This window comes from Diabrotica undecimpunctata, chromosome 1 (genome assembly GCF_040954645.1).
Source record: "Diabrotica undecimpunctata isolate CICGRU chromosome 1, icDiaUnde3, whole genome shotgun sequence".
Taxonomy (NCBI): Eukaryota; Metazoa; Arthropoda; class Insecta; order Coleoptera; family Chrysomelidae; genus Diabrotica; species Diabrotica undecimpunctata.
The window spans coordinates 41,376,650-41,391,115 of NC_092803.1; the positions used below are offsets into that span (position 1 = coordinate 41,376,650).

Consider the following 14,466-nt stretch of genomic DNA (forward strand, 5'->3'; position numbering starts at 1 on the left):
TCTGTTCTATTTGGTTTTTCCTGCAAATCTTAAATCTCTATACCGTAAAGTATTTTTTAATGTTTCTTCTGGATTGAAAAAGTTTTTTAAAACAAATCTCGATAAAACACAAAGCAACTGGATCAGCAAATTAGATTTAGAAAGAAACGCATTAGACACGACTCTAGTTTCTAAAAAAAAAATAAAAAAAACATGGCTCAGACTGAGGGACAGAAAACTAAACAAAAAACCTCACCTAACATGGAAGAAAAAAATTAGCGACGAAAAAACAAAAACGGAAAGAAATAAAAACATCAGTAGAATGACAGGACAGTATGAACAGTGCGAAATAAATCACTAAACAGTAAAAGAAATGTTGATATATGTAGGTATATACAGAAAAGTATAATTATGTTATATAACACATAACCTAAAAGAAACATGTACCGGGAGCTTATGAAGGTCTTAATCATAAATGTACAGATATATGGGAATATTCATTTGCAGAATTTTATCTGGCAAATACGGTTTTCTTGGTATCTAACTCTCAGGATATTTTATATTAGAAAATATGAACTCGTAGATCATCTAGCTCCCTAACTACGGGCTAGCGCAAATGCCAAATCGCTTGCCGCTGGTCCGCGAGCAAATCGGGCATTGTGCCAAAAGAATTAGGGCCTTAGTTTATTGCAGTTGCTGATTTACATTTTTTGGTATCCATTAATTCTTCCTATAAAGCTTTTTGGAAATACCGATATGAAAAATCGTTCGAATCACCTGCGTGGGTTTCGTCTCAAACGGCTGACTCATAACTTCGACGAAAACTAAATTTCATGAGGATGACGAAGGGGTAAGTTTTTATTAAACATAAAACCTTTTTATTACTTGTTAATTATCAGACCGATTTTCTAACATGAACAGGAAGAAAAAGGTATGAATAAAAATTAAAGCGGTATTTAAAATGATACGGGAGCGGAAACGATTTATGATCTTAATGTTGTTTATTATTTAAAATTATTCGTTACCTGGCTTTTAAGTGATGTCGAAAATAACTTAGGACTATTCATAACTAATTCAGAATATAATTAAGGACACAATTAAAAGAGAAGGTGCTGTGAAAATGTGACATTACGTGAGAAAATGAATAATAATAGTAGTTTGAGCAACAACATTAGATACGGCTTGTATGTACACTCTATTTTTACTATGGGATATTAAAAATTTTACGTGAACCGTCTTTACGGTAAAACGGAATGCTTTTAACGGAAAAATGGAGGCACACGGATAGTAAATGAAGAAAATGAAAAATGAAAAAAGCTTAAGAAATGTAGGCTTTCCAGGTCGGTATTTTATAAAGTTGTAGATGTTTGTTTCTAATGTTTACCTCGACCATCGAAGAGGATAAGGTCAAGTTTTTCTCGTAAGTCCGCTTCTGCATCGGCTTTATACCTTTGCAGAAGAAAAAACTCTTGAAGAAAGTCTTAGAAAACGTCCAGAAAGGTTCAAGGGATAACTGCTGATCTTGGTGACATATACCGGTAGATGGAATATCTAGTAATATATACTGAAAAATACGTTCTTTATCTTCTTCAATGGTTTTAAACACACGTACTAGCGAAAGTGGTCAGAAGTCTTATCAATATCTACAAAGTATAGTTTAAATGGTTCAAAAACAGTAATACATAATCGAATCAGTAAAAATTACCACACGAAAAAATAGTAAAAATAATAATGACAACCATAAAACATATATTTTATGGTTTCCTGGTTCATATCCAACTCGTCGTGTATTAATATTTGACCGATAATCACACATTTAATACACAGCGACCAATGTGCGACTTAGACGTTTAAGCTTGGAGTATGCAAACTATTGCAAACATAAATTTTATTTTTATTAATACATTAATATTTATAGTGCAGCTAAGAATGAATTTTACTATGTAAAATAAGAGCGAAAAAATTAATATGACCTTCCGTGCCACCTACGAATACATTCAGGTTAATTTTGTTACATTTCGCTAATTTATTATTTACCGTTTTTAATGTAATATAAATGTATAAACGAATAAACAATCAAACGTATTTTACAAAAATGATGGTCCTATCGTTTTTTCGGATGATTTTTTCTTTAGTTCTATTTATATTTAGGTAAATATTTTCGATATAAAAAATGAGAAATAAGTCCCGGTCATTTCAGCTACCAATTATATTATAAGCTGAGGGTAAAAACGTTTTACTCGCATGAATAATAACAAAGCGTTTATTCTGTGATTTTTAAGCAGGAAAAACTTCGTTACGAAATTTTGATTTCACCGATTTAAATAGTTTTATTATGATTACTATCTTTTACAACAAACACAAACATGATAATTGTTAAGAATATTGTGATCTTCTGTGCACCAATAAGCATAAAATCTAATGTATTTGATATATTTTGACGGCAAAGAAAATTTTACTTATTAAGGATTTATACGACTGCTTCCTATAAGTAACAGTATCTTAGTATATTCCAGCTATTAGATCGATTAATATAAGATCTAATTGAGATCCCCACGGGTAAATGCACCCAACCTATATCACCAGTTGTGAGCAATCAATGGTGAAAGATCTATGCCATTCAATTAATCGAGTTTATTTATCGTATTCAGGTTAATAAAGACTTAATAAGAGCTAACGAAATAATATTGGAATTTCCCACCTTTAGATTACACAATATGAACTCTGGACAATAAATACCATGGGTAGACACTGTACAGGTACGGATTTGAGGAAATTACAGTGCGAAAATAGTAAAGGATCTTGCGTGGCAATGTACACTACAAAACAAAATGTATTTTCCCCTTATTTACTTCTTTTTAATTCAATGTTTTTCTCTAAATTAGTGCTTAAATATAGCGAAAATAAAAGCAATTAAACACTTTTATTATCCACTATTCTCCGATATTTTTATAAAAAAATTAAAAAGTTAATTTTACATTCAACTTTTGAGTGTTTTATATTTGTTTTGATTTATAGAATACTTTTTACAGCAACAAAAACAATGAACAGATTATAAATTATGGGAGTACCATCCACCAAATCATCTATAAATAACAGTGTACAACAACCAAACATTTAAATGTTTATAAATTGTTCAGAAAATCACCCATAGAATAATAACCTGACAGCTTATATGGTATGGACGCTGGAAAGAATCACAATAGATGGCCAAAAATAACATGGAAAAAAGGAACTGAAGATGCAATGATGGAAAGAAACTTAAAAGAAAACAATATTCTGTGGAACCCTGTGATATATGATAATTGTCATGCATTGAACGTTTAGGTTGGCCAAAGAGGCAAAAATGTTTAAGAAAAAAACCGCATAACACAGCACAATAGTCTATTAGAATATAAACATATAAACACTTCAAGTAGTAGAGAACAAACATTCAATCAATGATAACTTAAATGAATATAAAATTGCATTGTCTATATATACAAAATAATTTTGGTTTTTGCAAGTGGAGTGCGGTCCTGAACGGCGAACAACAATCCACAGAAACTTTCTGCCAACGAGATCGTCTACAAGGCAGTGGAAGAAGGAGAGAAGAAGAAAAAACGAAGTCCGTTACCACGATGGAATGTGAAAGGCGAGTTGTTGTTGGCGGTTCCAGTTCTGTACCGGCATTCCTCCATGTGAGGACTGATTATCTTAAAAACCAATTAAACTTTATCGAAAGGCGATCAAGTGCACAGAACGGGGTCAGTTATGACGGCGACTGACGTTTCTGCGCGTTTGGGGGTGGGCCCGTTCTCCTATTGTTTTGCGCCGTTTCTGTTACAGCTACGAACACCGTCAATGCCTCCTTGAATGATAGATCAGATAGTGTTTGTTTTCAATTCCAAGATTTCTTAGTTTTGTTTAATATTTATTAGAATTCTGTGTTCTTCATTACAACATAGTGATTTAAAATGTTGCAGAATAATGAGAAATCAAAACCATTCCTAAGAAAAAAAATTTTTGTAAATTTCTTTTTAAAAATTTTTTTTTTTTCGTTAGAAAAACATTTCTAGATTGCCTTCGAATTTAATTACCTGGCAAACTTTTTATCTTATTTCGGTACAACCAGTCACATTATTTTTATTTTTTATTTCAGTTCAGGCGTTCGCGTTCGTTGAACTGCTAGAAATGAAAATAAAACGATTTTTGGCTAGACAAATAATTGGAATGATTCCACTGCCAAAAAGAGGATTGTCTATTCCTAGAGTAAATGCGTTTATTGAATTTATTTATTGTACCTATCTTTAAAAAATATGTAAAAAAATAAGTCAATATATAAGATATGCACGAGGACTTTTGAAGCTTTATAGAGTTTGCACTATAGCAGTGGCACTACAAAAGAACAAGAATTTAGAAAACTCTTTAGAATAGAGGAGAGAACAGCATTTAAAAGCAAAGAAAAAGACACAAATACAACAGAAAACAATGGAAAAGTGTAGTAGTATTTTTAGTAATCTTAAAGGCAGATTCAGCAAAACCATAAAGAGCAAAATCCTGAAAGAATATTTAAAATACAAATATTTGTGAAAATCTCCCGTTTGTTTTTATTTATTATTTACGAAGTCGAGGTCAGTGACAAATTTCAAGAGATCCTCTATTATGCGTCATTTGATAAAATATTTGTCTGGAGTGGAAGGGGGAGAGGGAGCAAGAACGCGGGAGCAGAAATGTGGAGAAGTAGCACGGCGAAAATTTCCATTGCTATATTGGAGGAGAGAAATCTCAGTGGCGCTGCGCAGATGATTGTTGCAGATTGTAGATGGTTTTTTGTAATTACACGATAAATTTACATATTTTTTATGAGTGACATCATAGATTTTATTCCCTATTACAGAGTTTGTTAGTTTTAGTGTTTCGGATCGTGTCAGCAACTTATTATATTGTTTACCGTTTAAGAACAGGTATTTTATTAAAAAACAAATTTGTAATTGACGAGTCAATGTCACGAATAAATCGTCGCGTCTTGGATGTTCCAGAATTTTTGAAGGGTGCATGCCACTGCCCGGTAAACAACCCCTCAGGACGCATGAACCGCGTCGGCTAGACAGACGCCCGTCGGACGATTCGACGCGACTCCCAATAACCTTGGATGGGATAACCGCCAAGCCGCCTCCCTTCTCTCCTTCTCCCGATTTCTGTCTGCAGCGCAAAAGGGATGGTCGAGCGTTGTTCAAAAAAACTAAATACAATGTATACTTATTGCGCCTCAGAAAAATTCACAACTAAGTCCCGCCAAATTGGTCGCGTGTATTCTATGCCCCTGAGAGCTAATTGTTTACATTTTCAACGTGAACAGAGCAGTCGGGTTAAGAAAACAAGAATATTTCTTTATGTGACTCTACAACTTATTCCTGTGAATGAATTCTGTTTCTCAATTATGTAGATGGCCTCCACATTCATAAAACTAAGTAATTCTACAGTTTGTGTACATTAAAGACCCGAGTGATATTTATCTTTGTAATATTTGTAAATAGAATAGAATTCCTTGGAGTTCTTGTTCAATATTGACTTTGTTTGATAAGAAAGAACGATAAAAATGTCAGATTTTGGTGGCACCATCCGATAATTTTAAAGGTTTTTAGATTAAAGAGTTTATATAAAGCGTAGATATTTCGACATTTTTATCTAGCTACACGTGTTTAAGCACTTGAAAATGAAAACGTTTTACTGTACTAAACATTGATATATAAAACAAATTTTGCAAAAGCAACTTATAAAATTTACTAAAAATTTCGGCGAAAATCATAATTTTTTGACGTTTCTTCTTCGAATGTATTCTATTTTAGGCATTCGTAGAAGGGATTTACCATACCTATTTTCTCAACTACTGTTGTGTTTTCAGTCTTTTCCTATTTTTCGTACTGTTTCTCATTTTATCTTTCATATTTTCCATACTACATTTTTGATCCTCAATTCCTCATATTTTTATTTACTAAACAAAACAGCTCTTCATATACATTTACGAATTTCAGTCAACATCGTTATAAATGACGTTTTTCTATGTCTTCATAAAACCTCATACTTTTTGGAAGCAAAACACTGTTTTTATGTCAATGGTAGTTCTTTTTCTTCTTCTTTTTTGACTTTTATTCTACTATCATTGTTTAGGTTTAAAAACTAACCCGAAAGCCAAAAACTATTTTTTTACTAGTTATATTTTTAATGTAAGAACTCTTATATGATCTTTTTTTTTAATAAATTCATAATTGGGCTTAATACCAATATCGTTTTATTGAAACGATCTTCTTGTATGACATCTTTGTTATTTGTTGACAGTAGACTCATTATGTATGTGTACATCAGGTCAATTTAGATTAGATGAGATTTGTAGGAAACTGAAAAATTACTGTAAACAAACAACCATTGACAAAATAATTTCTCATAGAGATAAGTGAGTGGGTAGAAAAAATAATAAATCAGCGGTGTAGGGAAAGGAATTATAGTTTTTTTGAGGGGTTTGTTTTATTGTAATTGCGTGGATTTACAAGTACAATACATGCTTGCAATTATCATCACTCAGCTAAGCCTAGTACTAGTGCCGGCCAGATATCTGGCTAGGTACTGACTTAACAAGCATGACGGCCAGGGTTCGATCCCGATACACACCAGAAATCTTTCAATTTCGCAGCCACCATTCTTCGGAGGGTACGTAAAGCCATCGGTCCCGGCTACGTAAGTAGTAAAAACCTAAGCCAGAAGATTATAAAAAGCCAAGTTCGACCCGTTATAACAAACGCCTTCCGAAAAAAAAGACTAGAGCTAAGCTTAAGTCAACTCTACAATGGTTGTTGATTTGATGATTGTCATAGATTTAACTTCACGAACTACATATCTTTTTTACATCACGTTATGTATTATGTGACTTTGTACGCATGAGCCAGTGCCTATTAATTTGCCATAATTAGCGTTTGTGTCTTCACTTTGTTTTGTTATGTAGAATAGTTACTGCGTCTGCTTCAAGCATCTTATTTTTTGTAAGAAACTAAAAATAAAATTAGTAGTACATAGTATTTCCTTTCATTTTTAAACTATTCCTCACAAGATGAGTTTCACCTTACCATTACAAGAAAACTTATCTGTTGCTTCAGCATAAAGATTGTTTTGTTGCGTTCTCACGATGACTTCAATCATATTCGCGATTCCAAGAAGCAGAAATAAAAAAAGAACGAAATAATGCAGATGAATTAATTTCCATTTGCATCCGAATGACGTAAGTAACGAAAATATAAAATCGTCCCAAACCACCAGACATGAGCGCGGTTCACGAGACGAAGACCGTGTTGCCGGATGTAAGATTTTTGAGAGATAGTGTTTCTCCAATTAAGCACATTGTTTAGTGGTTAATTAACGAAGCTGCAGACCGTACATGTAGCGGTATTTCGATGCACTTATTGTAATAAGGCCAGACTGGCTGGGTACGATGCTCTGATAACAAAAACTGTTCGGAAATACGTAATATTTATAATAAAATATTGGGTTATTGAAAGTTCATTGAAAAAAGTTTTTTAAAATATTAATATTGAAAATATAAATAACGGCAATTTTAGTGGGTTTTAAGTGGTACATGTACAATCCTACGAAAGTAAAAACTTTCACATCAGACCAATTTCTTGCATTTGTGTCTTCTCCATTTTCTTTCTCGTGTTACTTATTTCCATCTTTCTTATTCCTTCTTTCTACTATTTCCTCTACCTTATCTTCAATCTATTTCTTTATACTGGTGGTTTCCAATCTTAGTGTGTGAGAATTTTTTTGTTCCTCAATACGTGGCCAAGTCTTTACCTTATTGTGTTTCCTTGCTGGTTTACTAATTCTCCGATTGGGAGACGGTACTAAAAGAAGAAGTGATGGATATAAGAAAATATTTTACTTTTTTCGTAAGTTATATGTAATATTTGAAATGTGTCAAACTTGGAGTAAAGCGAGTCAAATTATATATTTTGTTAAAATAAAAACGACCCCTGGAAACACCCGCCAATGGTCTATTTATAGAGTACTACCTTCATTGTAGACGAGATAAGAAGCCTCGGGGCCTCCAAGAGCTTATCTTGGCCTGAAATAATAAAATTTTTACAGACAAAAGTTCCAGTGGAGCTCTTATCCTTTCTTTACACTTTGCGGTTCTTTTCTTCTGACATCTCTTCCTAGAATGCCAATATTGTTAGAGTTTTAGGAAGTACCGCCTTCAGATCCTAAATTCTGAGAATTGCAGGCTCAGGTAGAACCAACACAGTTTGTTCACGTGCTAGAAATTGCATAAAGATAGCGGATAGATTTGTTAAGGTAAGGATAAAGGCGTTTCGCACAACATAAATATTTATCTTCCATTCTTGGATGTGTATTAATAATTTCTTTAAAATGCAATAATAATAACTTTAATAAGAATATTTAGAGAGTGTTTTTTAATTCTTGAGTAATTTATATTCATATATTTATATGTATTTAAACTTATATTTAAAACGGGGAAAACATTATTTATGAGCAACAACTCGTACCCTATATCGCTGTACATTTGACCTACATAAAATAATTCTTAACACCTACAGTTACAAAAACAAAATGAAATCTATTTTTACAGAAATCTATTATATTAAAACATAAATGTTTTTCTCTCAAAAATGCAAGTCCCAGAACTATTTTTATATGAGAGAAAAATAACACGGAAATTTTTCCAAGAAATTTGTTAGTGTGTCGCCAACACGAAAGTGAAAATGCATCAGTCTAGCAGTTAATTATGAGAATGACAGTAACGACATACAGAATATATTAATGATAAGGTAGAGAAACAATATGATAAAAATTGTATATAATTGCCTTGGTAAATGACTTTAAAAATAGAATTGCAATTAACACATTTCGTTTTAAAATCAGTGCAGTAAAAAAGGATTTTTAGCAAAAAAGGGGCAAATAATCCTGTAAATATCAAATTTTCTATAACATCTGTCTGAGCCAAAATGGCAAATAAATTGTTTATGACATCAAAAGGAACTGATATTACCCCACTAAAATAGTGGTGGCCATAGCTCAAAGACTGGGTCATGGCTTGCCAATTTCTAATTTAACTTGAACCGCCACCGTGCTTCGCAGGGCGCGTAAATTTGTCGGTCCCGGCAAGTAGTCCTTAACACTAAAACCTGGGCCAGAGGGTACATGAATGGAAGATGTACAATAAGCTAATTGATTCCAGTACGATCGATTATAGCATAAGGCTTCCCAAAAAAAAAACCACTAAAATAACAAACTATGAGCCGTAAATAGAAGGAACTTTAAAAATAATATAATGATATGCTAATATTGTGTATCCACAACTCAGGCTTCCGACAATATTTTAAAGAATATGACAAATAAGAATTATTACACCAGTAAAACACATACAGACAATAGAACAAGTTAATACAAAATATTATTTGATACTAAATCTGTCATTCTCTTTTGTAAGGGTCAACATACATTCCTGAATAGGTACTGTTTTGACGAGTAGTACAGACTATGTTGGAAGTTTCATGTTCGACCCGAAATGTTCAGGAAAACCTGACTTTTCCCACTATAGAAATAGAACGATATTTGGGTTACTCTTAAAATACATCGGACCATTATATCTTTCATTATATACACCTCGCGGCGAACTATTAATACCCCAGTGTTGAGTAATACTCTCGCAGTTACACTTTGTTGCAGCTTTCGTTGTGTCTCCCGAATCGAGTTTCCCGCAGAATTTATGGGAGATGAGGAATCCCAACGCAGACATATCAAATGTATTACCACACTTTTCAACTATTTCGATACCGCAGGTCGTTAGTTTACTTGAAACGACGGAAAAATGACCTAAATGTCGGACTAAGAAATTGTCTGTTTACGGGGGAAGACGGAAAATTTCACAAGAAGTAACAGAAACCCGACAGAAAGAAATTAATGGATGTTCGTACAGAAAGGATGATACAAAAATAAGAACTTTTGGCGTACGTCTGTATGAACTAAAACAAAACATAAATAATGACAAAAATGTAGAAAGTAAAAGACCAGTCTATGCATTCTTGCTTTTAAAGCGTTGATTATGTAGTGCAGCTTTTGCGCAGTTATTATTTATTTAAAAATATAAAATATCCGTCGTATCAAACGTGTCTCGTGTTATTGAATCTGGCTAGCAAAAATCTAATATTTATTCTATAAACTAAATAATAACAGAGATAATTGCACAAAAACCTCTAGTTGAGTGTCAAGAAAAATCTGTTAAACAAAGTTGATTTAATACAAATATACAAAATGATATAGTGTTAGATTTTTTAAATATGTTTATAAAAAAGCAGATAAACGTGTTACATAACTTATCTAATAGATTATGTCACAACAATCACGATAAACATAAATGGGAGATATCAAATACAAATATTCGCGTATTGAACTTTCTGTTTTACTATTATTAATCAAAATATTATTCAAAATTGAAAGTGATATGGACTACATTGTCCGAGTAGAGGCCAGGTAAACAAATAGTACGGCAACGGAGAGCTGAGAATCAGCATATTCATAAAATTTAAAAGATAATTGTAAATGGTATCATTATATTGTACAGTTACTTCTAAAAAGAGGTAAATACTCGTTTCAAAAGCCTACAGTGTCATTTTCTACTTCTCAGAAAAGCTTAGAAAGCTACACCCCCGATAGGATAACAATAGTGTCGTTTTAAGGGTACCTAGTGCAACAACAATTACTTTCAGCACCGATCAGGTACCTGGGGCTTTCTCTGGCAATAAAAAAACGTAATGGTTTACCTTCTCTTTATTATTATGAATTGAATAGCTGGTTCAACATGCTGTAGGTTTAAATGTATTGAAAACATAGGCGGAGTACGTCAAGGGAATCTACAGATAGACCTACAAGATATTTCCAACATCGTTTTATTAAAAATTTTTATTAGCCAAATTTTATTATGTATTAATAAAAAAAATGCGGTGTTGTGTACTTTTTCCTGCCGTTTTGGGACGAGGAATGACTAAAAACCTTCCTAAATGTCAAAAAAGTAGTTATAACAAATAACAGCAACTTATCATAGTAGCAAAAATTGATTTATATTGAATTTACAGAATGAAGTGTAGGGAAATTAGTAGAGATTAGGGACATTATTCATAGAGTATGTTTCAAAAAAATACTTATGATTTAAATCAAATTGTTAAAGTACACACAATTTATTAAACAATGATATTAGATTATATTTTTGGCAATATTGTCATATACATATTATATTGTCTGTATGTGAAACCATAGATACGTATTACAGATTACAGTATTAATAAATTAATTACAAAGATTGTTTTAACTTTAAAACCTTTATTATTTATAAGATTAATTGCTTAAACGTCACAAAGTTAAATAGAAGAATATACGAAATGATTGTAATAAAGTAAAAAAATAATACATACATACAGGACAGTTTGGAAAACTTATATTCACATAGGTTACATAGGTACATCTTAATGTTAAATTATATTATTCACTTTCATAATCAGATGTACTGTCGTCGTCATTAGAATCATTTAAATTATTCCTTAATTCTTCAGTAATAAATACTTGTAAAAGGTTTGGGTGAAGATAGCCACAAACGACGCTAACATAACGAAATATTGGCGTTTGGCAGTGTTGCCATGTCCTTATAATGTATATGTTGTATGCTTCAAATACAAAGAGAGAAAGCCTTTAAATACGTTTTTAATTTATATAAAACACAAACGAAATGGTAGAAAGGAGCACAATTCGTCAAACTTTCCGTGTATGAATTGGTATCAATCGACTATTTTAATATTATTTCTGTATGCCCTACGTAGAAAGTCAGCGAATGTGTGCTATTTCCACTATTCTAGTGTAAGCTGCATAAAGCGCCACCTATTTTGGTAACCTTAAACGAAAACGACTAGTTTTGTGTCTTTTTGAGCTGTACGAAATGTGTAAAAGATCTACAATTTTCAGCAAGAGCTTTGCACAATACACAAACATAAATATATAAAGTCCCTGCTCAATTTATTAGATCACCATAAAAATTTCAGTTTTTTTATTTCAATCGCACTGAAAGTATGTTCACTTGGATACTCCATAAGACAGTAGAATGAGTGTGGAGTAACTAATTGTTTTACATTTCGAATTTTTTTACTTAAAACATAGATTTATTTTCTTAAACATAGGTAACCTAAAGCTGAGAATAGATTAGACGTTCAGGAAGGGGGTGAAATAAAACGATAGCTACAGTGACACAGGCAACGATGCCTAATACATGAATCGAGGAAGAAGTTGTAGAAATCAAGCAAGCAAGTCAATAAAATGTCTAAAAGGATATGATTTCAGTTCCTCAAATTCCTATCCGGGACGCCAATGTGTAAATATACCTGTGAGTGGGTACAATGTACATTATGTAGCTGATAGTTGCACATAGAAAGTAGATGTAGATCTTTTCACCTTCTTGCATCTGTAATATATACTAGACTCCTACAAACTTCCTGCTAGAGAGAACAACGCCTTTTTAATAAAGTCTTCATTGTGAATGCCTTCTTGATCAATGTATCTATTCAGGTACTCCGATAATTTGAGTTTTGAAAATAGATATTATAAAGCTATTAATTCCTTTTTACTAATATGTATCTCGTTAGAACAAAACACAAATTATAAAGTACGATCTTTATTTAATGTGTCGAATTCGAGATTGAAAGTTTTTTTCAAAAAATTAGTTTTGAAAAACGTAAATTAGTAAATTCTACCATAAGTTGTAGACAAAAGTCAAAATATCGCTTGTTACGAGGTGAACTGTATTTTTGTTGATATTTTCCAGAGTTTTGTTAGATTGCTGCAATAGATAGAAATATTTTTTTTGAACTGCGGTCAAACACAGACCATTCTTAACAAATATGCCTTTACCCAACTTGATTATCTTGTTCAACTTCTAAAATTCAATGTAATGCTAATATAATAATATAATTTCTATACATAAAGATCTTTCATTTTTACTTCCTGCTTCTTAATATGATATAACTACATCATCTGCGAAAATAATTGTGCCATGTTTTTGTTAATAAACACTTGTCACAAAATCCATCTGCTTTTTCTATATAAATATATTTCTTCTATATGATTTTCTCAGAACCTACTTGTATAAAATCAATTACAATTAATTATTGCACAGATACATTTCCTATAGCTTTTTTTTAAGATATCTTTACATTTATTTTCCTTGGATTGTATAATGTTCTTTGCTATTTTCATATCTGAAACACGCAATTTTTTGTTTCCATGTGTGGTCACCGAAATAGGCAGTTGACCTTTGTTGAAGTGATAATGATAACGAAATACGCAAGTGCGTGTGACTACTCACTCCGTTCGTTCGTCGATCTGGTCTCAAGTGAACACGTGTGGGATATAATATACCTAACTCATTTTTAATTTCTCATAAAATAGTGAATTTATTGTCGATGTCGCGAACTTGGTGACATAACCAGACGGAAATTTTTAGGCCAGGGATTGTTTCGTTACCACGATTATGTCGTAAAACTGACACAGTTTCTCAAAGTTGGTACAAAATCTTTTCAAGATAGAAGGAATATTAAATCCAGAGCATAGAACGGGCAATGATGAGGAAAGTTTTCGAATCTTTTTGAATCTAGTGAAAACGTTTTGAACGTTATGTTTGCCTAGTTTGTGATAAATATTTATATATAAAAATTAAAAATATAAAAATTGTAGCTTTCGAAAACAAACTTTTTGTTTGTTTAAGAAAAAAACAAACAAACAAGCAAGTTAGGTTAGGTTAGTAATATAAATAACAATAAAGTATCTGTGAACACAAAATTAAGAATAAAAAATACTAAGGAAAGTATAGTATAATAAAGTGCTGCAATTAGAAAATCAAATATTATGATATCTGTACGAAAATGAACAACAAAACGGTGTCGTTATGAAGTATGTAAGAGAGATAAATATATATAAATCATTTAAAGACAATACGTATCATTTTATAAATTTTCCAAAGCCAAAAATTTCTTTATAAACAACCGTTTGCTATTTCTACAATTCCTAAATTATTTGTATTAAACACTACTCAGTACGTACATTTTATCATTTTTAGGCTTAAAATATTAATGACCTATTTTATTGATTACACACTATTGTCATCATTAATTAGAATAAAACATTATAGATATTATTTATATAGTAAACAAGTAATAAACAAAAATATCTCTGAGAAGTAACAATGCTCTCAATTGTTGATCAAAATTCAAAACAAAACAGTACGAAACTATGTTTCAGTATGGCGGCTACGCATGCCCTCGTCAATGATAAAAATGACCAGTTGATCGCGTAAAATCATATTTCTGTGTCAGAGCAGACATTTTAGCATTATATAGACATGTGACACAAGATGAAGTGGAGCATTATAAATCCCAGCACGAAATAACATTT

General features: G+C 31.8%; 1 protein-coding gene across 2 annotated transcripts in view; it reads right to left on the minus strand.

The window, feature by feature from the left end:
- The window catches only part of LOC140448514 (uncharacterized), a 116,102-nt gene that overhangs the window by 7,616 nt on the left and 94,020 nt on the right, over positions 1–14,466 (minus strand). The window lies entirely within an intron of this gene.